The following is a 16191-nucleotide window of genomic DNA, read 5'->3' on the forward strand; positions in this document are numbered from 1 at the left end:
TGCCTTATATGTGATTTACCAATAGAGTGGAATTCAACTTGGCACATGCTGGAAAGGGTAAGTCATCAGCAGCAGGCAATTGTTCTATTCGAGCTCCAGAACACCGCATTGAACACATTGAACACCGCATTGAACACCACCAATGACTGGGCCTCCGCGAATGACATTTGTTCAGTGCTGCACTCGTTCCAATATGCCACCAATATGGTCAGCACTGATAATGCCATCCTCGGCTCTACCTTCCCATCTTCTGCCTGCTTGTAAAAGCTCTTCTGGCCATGACAAAGGATGTAATGGTGATACAGAAAAAAGAAGAGGAGGAACACATTTCAAGCCTCACAGGGTGGGTTGCTGGTCCAGCTCAACTGGAGCATGCCTGGGGTAACGTGAGGAGGGGGAGGCTCCTCCCAATGAGGACATTTGTACTTGTTTCTGGGCAGTGAGAGGAGGTGCCAGGTTTTATATTTTGCATCTTTTAAGAGGGTGAGAGGAAGGGCCAGGTTTACCCATTGCCACCAGTGTCGATAACTGGGTGGCCACCCTGCTGGATCCACTCTATAAAGATAAATTAATATCTTTGATTCTACGACTGGAGCTCATCATAGAAAAATGAAAGCATGTGAGATTTCTGACAATAAAGGCTCAGTGGCAGCACATGGTTAAAGAGAAATATGTCACCAAAGCAGCAGGGGCACCAGGGGAACCCCTGTTTGATAGGACAGTGGAGTATTAGCTTTATATAGTTTTGAATAGAAATCATGAAAGGCATTATATATTGTAGATGTTGTCAATTTTATTGTCTTTTCTATGTAATGGGAACATTTAGTGTCTTTCATATCTTAATATAGATATTATGTAGGGGATTCCTAATGAGCTATTAATCATTTATATAGTTTGTCTTCCATTGTGACCTGGTCATGTTTATGATTCTTTTTTTTTTAAACTATTTTTATTTTTTTAACAACCCAAAAGATTTACGTACATTTAGATACATATGTTTTTGCGGCAAAGATTTCCAAAATATCTGTGATGCACAATGTACAGATTAGTGAAATAAGGTGACATATTATTCTGCTATTTAACTATATTGTTAGATCTTTTAATCCGTACAATTGCAGATGAGTATATGTAAATCCAAAAAATAAGTAACATAAGTACAGCCTAGGGGAATCTCCCCAGGTGTAGCAGTTAAGAGAAAATGTCAAGAAGCCATGGAGATGATTGTGCCACAGATTTTGTCCGTATGGGTCAGTTTGATCCAATGCAGATCCAAGTCAGATGCATTGTTTTCCCTAAAATAATTAGTAAGAAAGATGTCTGGTGAGTTGTTGCTTAGTAGTCATTTAATTCACACTGAGATTGAGTAATGGTTAGACCAAGGCAATGTAGAAGCCTAGCATAATGTAATTGAGAAGGGTATTAGTCTTAATATCAAAACTATGTCAGTGTAATGTAAATGAGAGGGAAAATGGGATAAGACTTTTATATTGTAGAGAATACAATACAGGAAATATTCAAATAAAACAATCTATCAGTGTGTAAGCATCGACCAGAGATAAAGATTGCTATCACATGTACAGTACCTTTAAATGAGTCTATAGATTCCATTATGTTAACTCAAAGAAAGAAACTAAGGATCCTGAGTAAACTTCTGTTCCTAGTTTGGAAAGCTTCACGAACATCTAGCATATCAGCAGTATTGTATACGAGGGAAGGAGTAGGGGGTGCTACAATCTTCTTTGAGGTTGTAATGCAATACCCATCCATTACTCAGATAAAGGGAGCCATATTAAAGGCTCATTAAAAATTGACCTAATAAACCACTACCAGTATGTTGACAAGCAGCTGAAGACTTTCCAAATCATGTTTCTTTCATATCCCAGTGTGGTGGAGTCATCCAGAAAATCTAATTCAAAGTAAAATGTAAATTGGTTGTATAAAGTCAAGAAGACGGAGATTCTAACACTGAAGTCAAGCTCTCGCAACATCAGAAATTGAAGGTCCTGTAATTGAAGGTCCTGCATTAAGAGACATCACTAACCAGATCTCCTGAAGTCACATGCATGATGTCAATCACAGAGGAGGAGGCGTTCCGAGATCCCCACCTCAACTTCAGTGTTAAACTCTCCTCCTCCTTCTTGACTTTATACAATCAATTTACAGCTCACTTCAATGTTGATGTCGTGGATAATGCCACCACACTAGGACATGAAAGAAACAATAACTAGAAGGGGTTATGCTACTTAACAATATACTGGTAATGGTTTGTTACATCAATTGCTAATGACAGGTTCTGTTTAAGTGAAGACCCAGAAAACGGGACCGATGGGGGGAATTTTAAAAGCAATGGTGCACAATGCTATCCCAGGACCTCAGGTCTATCACCAAGAGGCTCAGTTCTCTTCTCAGGTCTATCAGGTAGTATTTCTATCCCATGCACTGCCTGGTGTAGAATTCTACTATAACCTGCACCAGGAACCGGCTATAGCTAATGCGCCAGTGCAGCCATAATCTTAACCCAGCCCGGTCTGCACGGCCCACTCCAAAACCCTCCCCACCCACTTGGCATGCAGATGGCGTAAGGGGGGGGGGTCACAATTTCTGCCCATTTACAGCAGTACCAGACTTGATAACCACTCCTCAGTGAGTTTAGGTCCAATCTTCTGCCAGGTTTTGCAGATCTCTCTACTAATAGTAAATGTAAATAACATGTAAGCCATTGATCCTCTTCTTTCACCTTTTCCGCTGTGATGGATGTGAACGGATTCTTAGCAAGCCATACATCAGACGGTTCTTTTGCTGCATTGACAGGAAGATTGTAAATTCTGTTTACCCAACTCCAATGTGTATCTATGTATGGTACAATCTATACAACCCTCACACATCTGTACTAACACTGAACAAACAAGATATAACCATGTGTCTAACCCAAACATTGGGACTGTAAAACACTATCTAATGCAGACAATGGGGGTTATTTATCATTGGTTTTCTTGGGATGACATACACATACTGGTCTCACAGGACTAAATACACATCTTCAATAATCTGACCTAAACATAGAACTACTGCTAGTGCAACACAGTGAAAAGCCAGATTCATGCCTTGAGACTTTTGCAAAAAGTCTCATATTTATTCCAGTCCCCTGCTGGTTTATGTGCTGAGACTTTTTATACATTTTGAGACTTTTTGGGACTTTTTGAAAAAAAATTCCAGACAGAAAATAGACCATAAGAACATTTATTAAAAGGTCAAAGCCACTTTAATTAATCTGTTGGGCAGCGGAGCTCCAAAATTAGACATAGAACTGTCCCAAGCCTGCCTGATGATAATTAACTCCCAATATCTCCCTAGTATCAGGAGCACAGGGAAACCATAACCAAGTGTATCAGTCCCCACAGATCATCTCCTGCTTCAGAAGAGAATTTCATCACATTTACTCAATTTCATGTTTTGGATACAGTGTAGACTAAATCCACTATCCAAATCCAATAGTCTAAAAATACAGAGTTTTCGTAATATTTCTGCTCTCTTGATGCTGTTTAGATACTGATACTAGATTATGGTGCAAGGGGCTAAACTTTTTGTTTACCAAGTTACTTCTCAAAGTGGTTCTCTCATACTTTGAATAATGGGGGTCATTTACTAAGGGCCCGATTCGCGTTTTCCCGACGTGTTACCCGAATATTTCCAATTTGCGCCGATTTTCCCTGAATTGCCCAGGGATTTTGGCGCACGCAATCGGTTTGTGGCGCATCGGCGCTGGCATGCACGACTGAAATCGGGGGGCCATACTCACATGCACCACGATGAAGACGATGAACTCGGGGGCGCCTCGGCGGACTTCGGCGCAGCAGCGACACCTGGTGGACATCGGGTGCAGGACCTTCGTGAATCGCCGGAAGACCCGAACGCTCGTCCGAGAAGCCGCCGCTGGAACGCAAATGGACCGGGTAAGTAAATGACCCCCAATGTGTCTATCTTTGGAAGAGGCCCCCAATTTATGACTTTTTTGTCATAACCCTCAGAACCTCTACTTCAGATAAGTAGGATTGCTTTTTAAGTTCAAGTCCTGGGCTCAGTTGTATCCGGCGCAACCAGGGCCAGCGCCAGCACTGGGCATACCTGGGCAAGTACCGGGGCCCAGAGCTGCTGGGGGGCCCACATAAGGCTGTGCATAAGGAATCCATGGGTGTGAGGGGGGCTGTATCTTATGAATCCATAGGGTGTGAGTGGGGCTGTATATAAAATAACCATGACATATTGCCGAACTGGCACGTGTGCAACCCCTAACCAATCAGAGCCATGGCTACTAGGCAGAGGTGTCAATTTGAAATATGTCTGGGTCACTCTGGATACATCCAATCTTACTAATCTCGGAGAATTTCGGAGAATACTTTCTAATCCTACTGGTAATTATAATGACAGGTATCTCTAGGGTTGTCAATTTTTAATTAATGATGTAGCCTCAGAATATCCATCAATATTTGATCAGTAGAGGTCAACACTCACCCTGCACCACTCACCATCATGGAAGTAAGTGCTCCATGTCCTATGTAGTAGATGTGCACCATGACTGTAGGCTCAGCTTTTTATGAAGTAAGGTCGAGTCGACAATTAGATTACAGTGCCCCCCCCATCATTGCCGAGCGTAACATGACTAGGATACAGAAAGAGGGTAAAATAATTTGGGGGGTACTGAAAGCAGGGCATTGTAAGTGACGACCAAAGGAATGGGCATATTATATTATGTGGGGAACACATTAGGGTGCATAATACTTTGTGGACACTCTAGTGGGTGGGGTTTGGTCAGTAAATTTGCAATTAAGGGGTTACTGTCTGTTGTGCTAACAGGTATATTCACATACTACAACTTCAACTACTACAGTTACAGGACAGAGACCCCCATATACAATAGAGAGTGGCCAGTAATTTAATGTAAGATAAAATACTGTACAGTCCATACCATAATATAATATGGTATTGCTATTTGCTATGTTACCACAAAACATATATTAGTTCAGCTTCAGGCTTTGGAAAGACGCTTACAATATCTGACTTGATAAGTTGTAATGGCAGAACATTCTGCCGCTGGCTTCAACACAATGTAAAGTGCTAAACTGTAACGTAACATGCAATCCTATTATGTGCCACTATCATACAACATCACACCAGTAACGGGAGGGGCTCTCTTCTATGGTTAGTAGCAAATCTCTGTAAACTAGTAAAATGTTATAAACCTTTTACTTGTGCCCTGGACACTGTTTATGTAGTCTGTAAATTGGACTTAAAGAGAACTTGTTCATAGTATATGAGACTGGAAATAGATGTAAGTTCATCAAGTTCAACCGTGAATTAAACAAATGTTTAAATGTTTAAATGAACTCTGGTCCGCCGGAGTTCACCTGCTTTTTCCCAGTGCATGTAAGTGCTTGATCTTACGACACATTGGGGCAAATTTACTTACCCGGCCCATTCGCGATCCAGCGGCGCGTTCTCTGCTCTGGATTCGGGTCCGGCCGGGATTCATGAAGGCAGTTCCTCCGCCGTCCACCAGGTGGCGCTGCTGCGCTGAAAATCATCTCCACGCGCCGGAATGCACCACCTCGGACCAGGTGAAGGTAAGCGGTCCCCAAGCGACACTTTTTCGGTTTTTAAATGCGGCGGTTTTTCCGAATACGTCGGGTTTTCGTTCGGCCACGCCCCCCGATTTCCGTTGCGCGCATGCCGGCGCCGATGCGCCACAATCCGATTGCGTGCGACACAATCCCGGGGCAATTCAGGTACAATCGGCGCAAATTGGAAATATTCGGGTAACACGTCGGGAAAACGCGATTCGGGCCCTTAGTAAATGACCCCCATTTTGTTTTGTAAATTCTGCGGGTTTTCCGAATCCGTAGGGTTGTCCGATGGCCATGCCCCCCGATTTCTGTCATGTGCACCAAAATCCTGGTGGAATTTGGCGCAAAACGGAAAAATTTGGGAAACCCGGCGAAAGTGCGGCCGCGGAGGCCTTAGCAAATGAGCCCCAAAATACCTTAATCAACCCCCCCACAATACCTTTGTTCAAAAGTGCAGTGCCAGTGTCCCAGCTGAAATCTGCCTCCTCCCGCCGTTAAAATCATTCCCTAAACTTTTTTCCCTTTGTTTATGTTGGCCCCGCCCACTACCATGTGACTCCACCCACCAGAGGGTTGGGTGAAATGGTGAGAAGATCTGCAAGTGAGAGGGACAGCATTCTGGTTAGGACAGAGAGAGGACTTCATTTCTGCTAAAGATTTGAAGAGACACAGAGCTGTCAGTCAAAAGAAGTAGGCGCGGTTCACTGGTAGCCTGGAGAAAACTTGATTCTTCTCTCCAAAAGTTGACTCATGTCTGTAACTGTCTGTAATTAGGGTACAGTGCCATAGTGGCAGATAATTTTAGGTGATAAGGGGAGTACTTTTAACCCTTTACCAGCAGGAATTACTGGTGTGAGGGGTAAAATTCTGGAGCCAGGTCTTCTTCAATGGGGCAAATTTCTTAGTGTTTACAAAAGAATTCTGTTATAATATGTACCGAAAATAATTTCAACATTTATCAAGGGTTTTAAATAGTTTTCAGGTACTTCTACGACTAGTATGATAAAAGGGGCCTGCGAAAAGGCACCAAAAATACATTGCACAAAAAATAACGCTGTCCCAGTTTTCTGGCGTAAAATAAGCCAATCTAACAGGAGGTGTAAAGTACGACTAGACAATCTTATGCTACGTCCGATTTATCATCCAGCATCAGACACTTACATGAATTTTGTGCAGCAGAATGAGTTTGGGGTTAAAAAAATGCATGCAAAATCTGAATATGTAACCACTAAACAGGAGTGGTTTAAGTTTTCCAGGAATTCAGAGACACCCCCTCCAGGGGACCGGGGCAGGAGGAAAAGGAATGCTTACTTATGACACTCAATCTCCTATTTTCAGCATCGCTTTGGTCCCTTTAGTTTTTGGACTTGCATCCTGCCGGGACTTCTGGGACCCGCTTCAGCCAGTGAATGGTCGTGTCATGGAATGTCACTTACTGTCGTGTCATGGGATGAAGAACCGCAGCTATACTGAAATAGCTCTTTAGGGGGTATAATTCTTCTCCTTCTGTAGAACGTGCTATAGGACGTGCCCCAGTGGGGGGTATGTTCCAGGACACTGGCGTAGAAGCCTTGAAATACTCACAAATGCTAGTTTTAAAGATATTTTAGGTGACAGTCTCCAAACCCTTCTGCTAGAGTTGTAAAGTGAATTCTAAATTGGTGATCGACCAGTAAATCTAGTACTGGGATGAGAGCTATAGCACTAGAAACAGACTCAAGTACCTTGTAAAAACAACTCATACTTTATTAATCATGTCACACTCTATAGGTGGTCTAGCTCCTTAGCATCTGTGTATTTCAGTAGTACGGAGAGGATGTTTTTGCTCTTACTTCATCCGGGACCTTGCTCATCTTGTGCTGACTTTCAGGAAATAGCTACAGTGTAAACTGCATAAGTTACACAAAATGGCCGACAGAGGGACAAGATGAATGCTGAGCACTAGCTCATCACTCACACTAGGTTATTGCTATTTTCGCATTTCCACCACCTCATCGCCAGGGAGGTGTTTAGGTGCATGAAGGGTGGTGTGGCTGGTGGCGGAGTGGCTGCAGCTGGTGACTTTTCATACGTGAAAAGTCGCTGGATGTGCTTATTTCTACACCAGGTAGGTACCTAGTGTTGAAATAAAAGCTGTGCAGCCACTCACCAGATGCCTCTTGATGTATCCAGCTTTGCCCTGGGGGTGCACGAGTTCTGGTGTATGATAAATACCCCCCTAAGGGTCTATGTCTAATGGTTTGTGGAAACACTTAATACGCCATCTTGATGTTTTCTTTTACATTTTGTCATGTTGCCTATGGATGGATTTTAAAATGTTATAAAAAAGAAGTATTGTTTTTAACCACAACTATCGATGTTGTGGTTTACCTCCTTGCTTTTTTGGTGAATGTAGAAGTTATAAGTTGACAATGATCAGGCATTGATTTTCTTTCTGGTAGATAGAGAATAGGTGTCTTTCAGGGATCAACCACATTAAATATTTGGTTGATCCAAATATCTTACCTTAATGTTTGGCAAATAAAAAGTTCTTACAGAAAATCAATAAGTCAATAAATGTAGAAGAAGAGACTTAGAGTTGGTTGTTACTTTGCTGTTTTGCCACTCAGGCTCTCCTGACCACCCCATTGTATCTGAATTCATCAGTCTCCATTATGAGTGTCATTACCGTGTAGACTATAAGATCGATAACAATTTAGACGTCTTTGTCCTGCATCTTCATTGCTTACACAAGTACAAGACATTACAACTATGTTCTATTGTGTAGGGTTCCTAGAACAAGGTCAATCTTTCCACTTAATCTACATTTTTCCTCTTTGTCCTCTTTGATGCCAGGATACACAGACACAAAATGACGGATTAGACGATAATTGATTAGCGTTCCTCTCTCTAATGATATATGTCATGAGAATCTCTCAAGACACACATACAAAAGCACATCAGCTGGTGTCAGGTCGCAGCCGTGACTCATTGCATCGTGTTCTGATCAATGTAGACTTGACGTCGGGTGACCTGTTGATCTGATAGATATGGCCATAACCCTTGAGGCTATCCTTAATGAGCAGTGTGGTTAATGCAACTGTCCAACGCTCATTAACTTATCCACTTCGTGTATATACAGTCTGGGGGCACAGAGCAAAAGATGAGAGAAAAAGTTAATAAAATGTTATAATTTTAATATTATTATAAGTTTAATATAAAAATATTAATTTTGTAATAGTTCTTAATGGAATATTTGAGATTTAGGACCCAAGGTTTCTTTGTAAATACACCCCAAAGTACAATACTGTTCCATCTATGGGGACACACTAGCGAAGTATCAAGAAAATGGTGCTGTCCCTCTCCGGCATTGTAGAGTGGTTCAGATGTCACAAAGGTTATAACCTAAGAAGAGGCCTCATTCTTCTGCTAGCAACTATACATTTATGAACTGCGCAATCTGTATAAAAGCTATGTTGATTAACCTCTTAACGCTGCACGCCGTACTATTACGGGATGAAACTATTTAGGATGTATGAAGAGAGCTCTTGGGGTGAGCCCTCATCATACAGACGCGGGGTTTGACGTAGCAAACACCCACCGCCAACACCCGCGATTGGTGCTAGCAGCCACCTGGCAGCTTCCAAGGCACAGGGGCACCGCCATCTTGGTTTTGATCAGCGCTCCCAGACACGTCATCCCCCTTTCCCTAGAACTGATATAAAAATAAACAGTAAAAATCACAAACATTTTAGGTATCTCCGCATCCGAAAATGTCCGATCCATTTAAAATATAAAAACTGTTATTCCCAGCGGTGAACCCCATAACGGAAAATAGTTCCCCAGAAAATGTCCAAAACACCACTTTTAAGCGATTTTAAAAAAATATAAAAATGTTATCAAATGAGCCAATTTATCAAAACTAGTGCAGTCTGTACTATGTGCCGTATATGCCTGTTAAGGGTGCAGTGTGGGCCAGATGAATCAAAACTGGCGCACGGTCTTCACTAATCTGGTGCCCCCTGCACTGCTCATTTTTCCCTGTCTTGTCAGACATAGTTCAGCCGCAACACAAAACTTTATAAATACATGTACAAGCAGTTTGTAAGTTCATTGCAGTGCAAAGTCCGAGAGAAGACTGGCGCAAACGCTTTCATAAATGTTCACATTTTTTAAAAATGTATTAAACCACTATATGACCTATATAAATTTTGTATCACGTGATCTTACTAAGCCAAAGAATAAAGTAGATGTATCATTTTGCGTGAACAGTGAAAACCATAAAATACAAGCCTGCAAGAAAATGTGGGTTTTTTTGCCAACTTCACCACATTTAGAATTTTTTTCCAGATTCCCAGTACTAGTAATAATAAATACCGTCACTAAAAACTAACATTTGTTACAAAATAAGCCCACCCACAGCTCTTCATTTGGAAAAATGAAGGTGGGGAGCAAAAAAATTAACGAAAAAAAGTCTGCGCTTAAGTGGATAAACTTCTTTAAACACAAGACTTGAAGTATTCTTCATTACGGGAAAATGGCATAATTCCTATAAGATGTGTATATTTTTTATATAAATACAGGACCATCAGGAATTTTTACAGCAAATTGTGCTACGACAGTAGTTTCAGACGGATATGTCTTTGCTCCACACACACATAAATTAATCTTCCATTACCTTGCCACTAACCTGCCGTACACTGCATACAGGGAACACCCCCAAAAGACCTGAGCTACAATAGACATAAATGACTTGCCCCTTGTAAGTACCATATTTTTCGGACTATAAGGCGCACAAAAAAATCCTTTGATTTTCTCAGAAATCAAAGGTGCGGCTTACATATGAACCATACTTACAGAAAATAGCTGCCATTTACTGTGCACAGGTCTGCCACCTGCTGGTCATTCATGCTTATAATCAGGTGCGCCTTATAATCCGGTGCGGCTTATATATGAACCAAGATGTTTTAGGAGGCATTTATTGATGGTGCACCTTATAATCCGACGCGCCTTATAGTCCGAAAAATACCGTAGATGAGGTGGAAATGTTTAAGACTGTTTTACGAACGCCAGTCTCAAAATTTTCCCTGCTGGCGGTCAAGTGCTCCTATCCACTAAGAGCCTCTGCCACCACCTCTACCACCGTCACCATCACCGAGCCTGTTGATACAATCCATTCAGCTTTCTAGCCCCCAAATAATAGAAAGAGAAAGTTAGGACCATGTCACGCACAAGCCCTGGTCCTGTATGAGAGCATTTCCAAATTTATGGCCTTTGAAATGCTCCCATTCAGGCTGGTAGAGCAGCACAGGTAAATGGGAGTGACGGAAAAGGTAAACGTTTTTTGTTTATAAAGGGAACCTGTCACCAGGAGACCCATTTTTAGCACTCCCCCAGTCCCCACAGAGCATAATACATACACTGCCAAAGTGTTTTTGTATTAAAAATTGGTTTTACAGAAAAAAAGATATGTTATATTGTACCTTTCATTAGCATGTGCTGTGTGACTAGGCGTTGCACAATGGGAGGGGCTGGAAAGGAGCAGTTCCCCCCCACCCTTGGGGAACAGCTACTCCATGTGACCTTTTCAAATATATGAAAACACCCATCACTTGGCTTAGCGACGCCCCCTGCTCCTCTACAGCCAATCCCGAGTGTGGGGAGTTATTCATATATTTGAAAAGGTCACATGTTTCCCAAGGGTGGGGGGGAACTGCTCCTTTCCAGCCCCTCCCATTGGGCAACTGCCTAGTCACACAGCAGATGCCAATGAAAGGTACAATATAACATATCTTTTTTTCTGTAAAACCAATTTTTTATACAAAAACACTTTGGCAGAGTATGTACTATGTTCTGTGGGAACTGGGGGAGTGCTAAAAATGGGTCTCCTGGTGACAGGTTCCCTTTAAAGGCTGGACAACATCTTTAAAGATCTTATGATGGTGCTGTCCCACAACATGAAGTTTCCAGCTGCCACCACTGCATCAACTGGTTGTGAACAAAATCAGGTATGCACTGCACAATGCTATTAGCCCCATGGTGCACCGCATACACAATAAAGATTATTTTTAACCCCTTACTTTACATTTTTACTCAGTTTTATTGCTGTTTTAGCTCCTATCACTCGGTGATCATCAGTGTAAAATTCCAGAGTGTGGGCGGGGACTCTCTAAGCAGACACTTCATGATCCCTCTGTGCTGTGAGATGCTGTGTGCTGACAACGTGCTTAGATTACCATAGTCTAGGTTTATATAAATTTTAATTTAGCTTTTGAACCTTCACTAGTATCTGACACATAGAAAGAGAGATGAGACAGATCAGAGATGATGAGATGCATGAGATGCATATAACACACAATGAAATTCTCAGAATTTAAAATTGAAATTCTCAAAAATCGCTTTTATTATTATTTATTATTATTATTTATTATTAAAGGAAATCTACCATCAAAATCAAGCATAATAAACCAGGGACACTTACTCATAGATCCATGACTGTAGTAATCTTCTTAAATCTCTTATCCATGGCTTACTTCCTTCTAAAATCAACTATTAAAATGATATAAATGAGCAAGAATGACTCTCTATTTAATAGCCATTTTAGGGTCCGGGCCCCTATTGACTTTAACAGGGTGTGTTTTAAGGTTCAACTTTGTGCCAAAATCCGTGTCCTAAACCGAATTTTACCCCATTAATTTGACAAACAGGAATTTTGTACAACCTGCTCTTCACTAAACATGAAAACAGAAAGACCTGAGATCAACAAATCTGTATGAAGTGTTCAATGTGAATAAAAACTAAAACTCCACATAAGACATTGCTCACTACCGACCTTTTAGTTTGAAATCAGATGAGAAATAACATTTTACTTTTTCCAAGTAATGAAATCTTTATTTGATGTTTTTCTTTTCTGGATGACCTGTCACCTGATCCTGAGAGGACACTGAAATGGTAATGTAATATCTTGATTCAGGGCAGGAATCTGGGCACAGATACCTACCATGCCAGGGCAATAAACAACTATGTCTGAGTGATATAATGTGAGTCGTGATGAATGGATAAAAAGCTTACGAAAGAATCACACATACAGAATGTATCCTACAAAGAAGGCGGCTTCACAATCTTCAAGTCTATAAGGAAAATCCACAATACAACAGGAAACACTAAACGAGTAAGAAAAGAACAGCGCATTTTGTACCAAGAGATTTTCTGAATACATCTGCAATAAACTTAAATTAAAACAGAAGAGAAGCTGTAAAATAGTTTTTACACCCTAAACTGGCCCTAAACAGCACTGGTCTGGGGGATCCCGTTAACATACTGAACCATTAATAATATATGAACCCTGAGATAGATTTTTTTATATTGCATCCCATGCAGCCCAAAAAAATCATGGGGACCCCAAAGAGTGGGAGATGTCTTTTCTTCTCCAGGACCACTTGTAGAAAAGACTGGTCGCTAAATCGGGGATATGTGGGAAACTGACCTATATGCTTTGAACTCTATGGAGCTTATTTACTAAGGTTGAGCGGCCGCATTACCGCAGGGTTTTCTGCCGTTTTTGGGGATCGCGCTAGCTTTCACGCATCACAAATCGGGGGGGGGGGCGGGCCATTGGACGATCCAACGGATTTGGACTACGCGCAGGATTTAACAAGTCAAATTGTGTCGCAAGACATACATTCACATACACAGGGAAGAAGAAGGTGAACTCCGGTGGACCTGAGCAGAGAAGCGACACATGCAGGATCTCGGGCGCACGATTTTGTTGAATTGCAGAAGACTTCATCCTTGTCGAACAGCACACCTCGGGGATCGCGTAGGGACCAGGTAAGTAAATGTGCCCCTATATTGTTGTCCTCAGGATGCCAATATAGTTTGTACCTCTAGCAAAGCAGGGAGCAAACAAATCTTTGATCTGCCGATTAAAGCGGAGCTGTGAATTCTTGTAGACTACAAATAAATTTTCTTGGTGCTACAGAAATGGCAAAACTTTCACTGTCTACATAGCAGAAACTTGAATGATTTGTATGATTCTGTTCCATGTCATTATTTATATATTAAAACAAACCTGATATTTACCAACTATCACTCTTTTGACCAATTTTCAGTAGATTGTTACTCTTCAGGGTCGTAACGAGCAGAGGAAGGGCCCCACAGCAAACTTCTAGAGAGAATATACACATCACATATATACACACTTATAGAGCATATACACATCACATATGTACACACATATAGAGCATATTCACATCACATATGCACACACATATGGGGGTGATTTATCAGAAGTGTCTGAGGTAAAACTTTTCTAGTTGTCCACGGAAACCAATCAGAGCTTTAATCTTATAAACAGCTGTGGTAAAATGAAAGTTGAGTTCTGATTGGTTGTCATGGGCAACTAGAAAGATTCTGCTCTTAGACACTTATGATAAATGTCCCCCATAATATAGAGCAGTGATGGAGAACCTTTTAGAGCCTGAGTGCCCAAATTTTAAGCAAAAGCCACTTATTTATTGCAAAGTGCCAGCACAGCAATTTAAGCAGTAATTTATTTCTCCTTGTTCTTTGACAACTTTCAATCGTTCAGCCTCCTAAAAACCCCAGCGCAGTTGAAAGGAGGAGGGCAAATTAGTCTATCATTGTAGGAAGATTCTGTAGGAAGATTCTTTGAGTCCTGTCTGGTGAACTTCATGCTGGGGTGATGGCCTGGGTGCCCACAGAAAGGGCTCCGAGTGCCGCCTCTGGCACCAGTGCCATAGGTTTGCCACCACTGGTATAGAGCATATACACATCACATATGCAGAAACAGATATAGCATATATCCCATATACACACATACATACAATACCACATACAACATGTTCACACCCAATACACCAGTTGCATTGGCCCCCTGACACTGCCGGCCCCATAACAGCTGCTATGGCTGCTACTCCTTTAGTTGTGCCCCTGTTACTCTTCCTGTTTTGTAGAGATACACTTCTCATTAGGACACTTCTTTTCACAGACAAGATTTAAATGAAAGATAAAGATGTTGTAAGTGCCAAGAGAGTAGTCAGAACATTGTGTGATACTCAGATTGCTATTTCTGCAATATCTCTATTATAAAGCTGTTAACAATAAGAAATACACACCCCAACACTCCCTACCTTCACAAGACCGCTGCACAGGCCATAGACTATTCGCCCATAGAAGTCAATGAACATCTATTGTTTCCTATAGTTCATGTGACAACCTATGTAACCCCTGTAGGTGGAAGCTATTCAACTAATGTTATATGAAAAATAATAAACCACTTTCCCACTTACAATCTCCAGTGGTTAAATTGTGACCTTTATACGTAATGTCAATATAAATGGTAAAACCTGATAAGTGGTGATTGTCTTTGCGACAATAACAGACCAGCATCTACCGGCAGTGCGGTAATAATAATAATATGCTCTGCTTCTATTATTATACTGAATAATGTTTGGGTCACAGTGTCAGAGCCTATACTTATGCACTTATATGTGCAGGATATTTTAGGCTAGGAAAAAATTGTATTTAAAGAATTTGGCTTTAAATAGTAAAACAAAAATGAAGGTCATATATTTTCCGTCACCATAGTATTACATACAAGATTACAGGATTATATCCCATTTTCAAGAAAATGACACAAACTCCTGAGTCATAAGACCTCAAAATAGTTATAGGAAATGTTACAATCGGGTCTGCCCAAACCTTTAATAGTCAAGAACGATGTTAAAGTGTGTCCCCAATCATTGCTTTGTATAATTACGGCCTGCGATTGCCATCCAGCAAGTAAAAACTCCATTCTTAGCTGATTGCATCTTTTATGCAACATCAAAAAAAATTGTTTTACAACAGGGAGGAACAATAGTGTTATTAGTTATTGTTGTCTGTACATGAGCAATCTACTCGCTGTATGATCAACTGGGGCTTATTATAGGCACCAGTTTTGCCAGGGTAAAAAGACACTTTAGCTAGTGATCTATAAGTGGAAGGATATCATTTTTGTTTCAATACCAATGTGAGCAATCCACACCTCCATGTAGGAAAACCACCTGCAGATAACAATGAGGATATGTCATGGAGGTAAGAGAAGAGACATTCCTCTGGTGCAGTATTTAATAATAATTAAAAGACAATGGGGCATATTTACTTACCCGGTCCATTCCCGATCCAGCGGTGCGTTCTCTGCTCTGGATTCGGGTCCGGCCGGGATTTATGAAGGCAGTTCTTCCGCCGTCCACCAGGTGGCGTTGCTGCGCTGAAAGCCATCTCATCGCGCCGGAATGCACCACCTCGGACCAGGTGAAGGTAAGCGCTCCCCAAGCGACACTTTTTCGGTTTTTAAATGCGGCGGTTTTTCCGAATACGTCGGGTTTTCGTTCGGCCACGCCCCCCGATTTCCGTCGTGCGCATGCCGGCGCCGATGCGCCACAATCCGATCGCGTGCGCCAAAATCCCGGGGCAATTCAGGGAAAATTGGCGCAAATCGGAAATATTCGGGTAACACGTCGGTAAAACGCGAATCGGGCCCTTAGTAAATGACCCCCAATATCTTCTTGGGTCTTCATATAATGTT

The sequence above is a fragment of the Engystomops pustulosus genome, chromosome 4 (assembly GCF_040894005.1).
Source record: "Engystomops pustulosus chromosome 4, aEngPut4.maternal, whole genome shotgun sequence".
Classification (NCBI taxonomy): domain Eukaryota; kingdom Metazoa; phylum Chordata; class Amphibia; order Anura; family Leptodactylidae; genus Engystomops; species Engystomops pustulosus.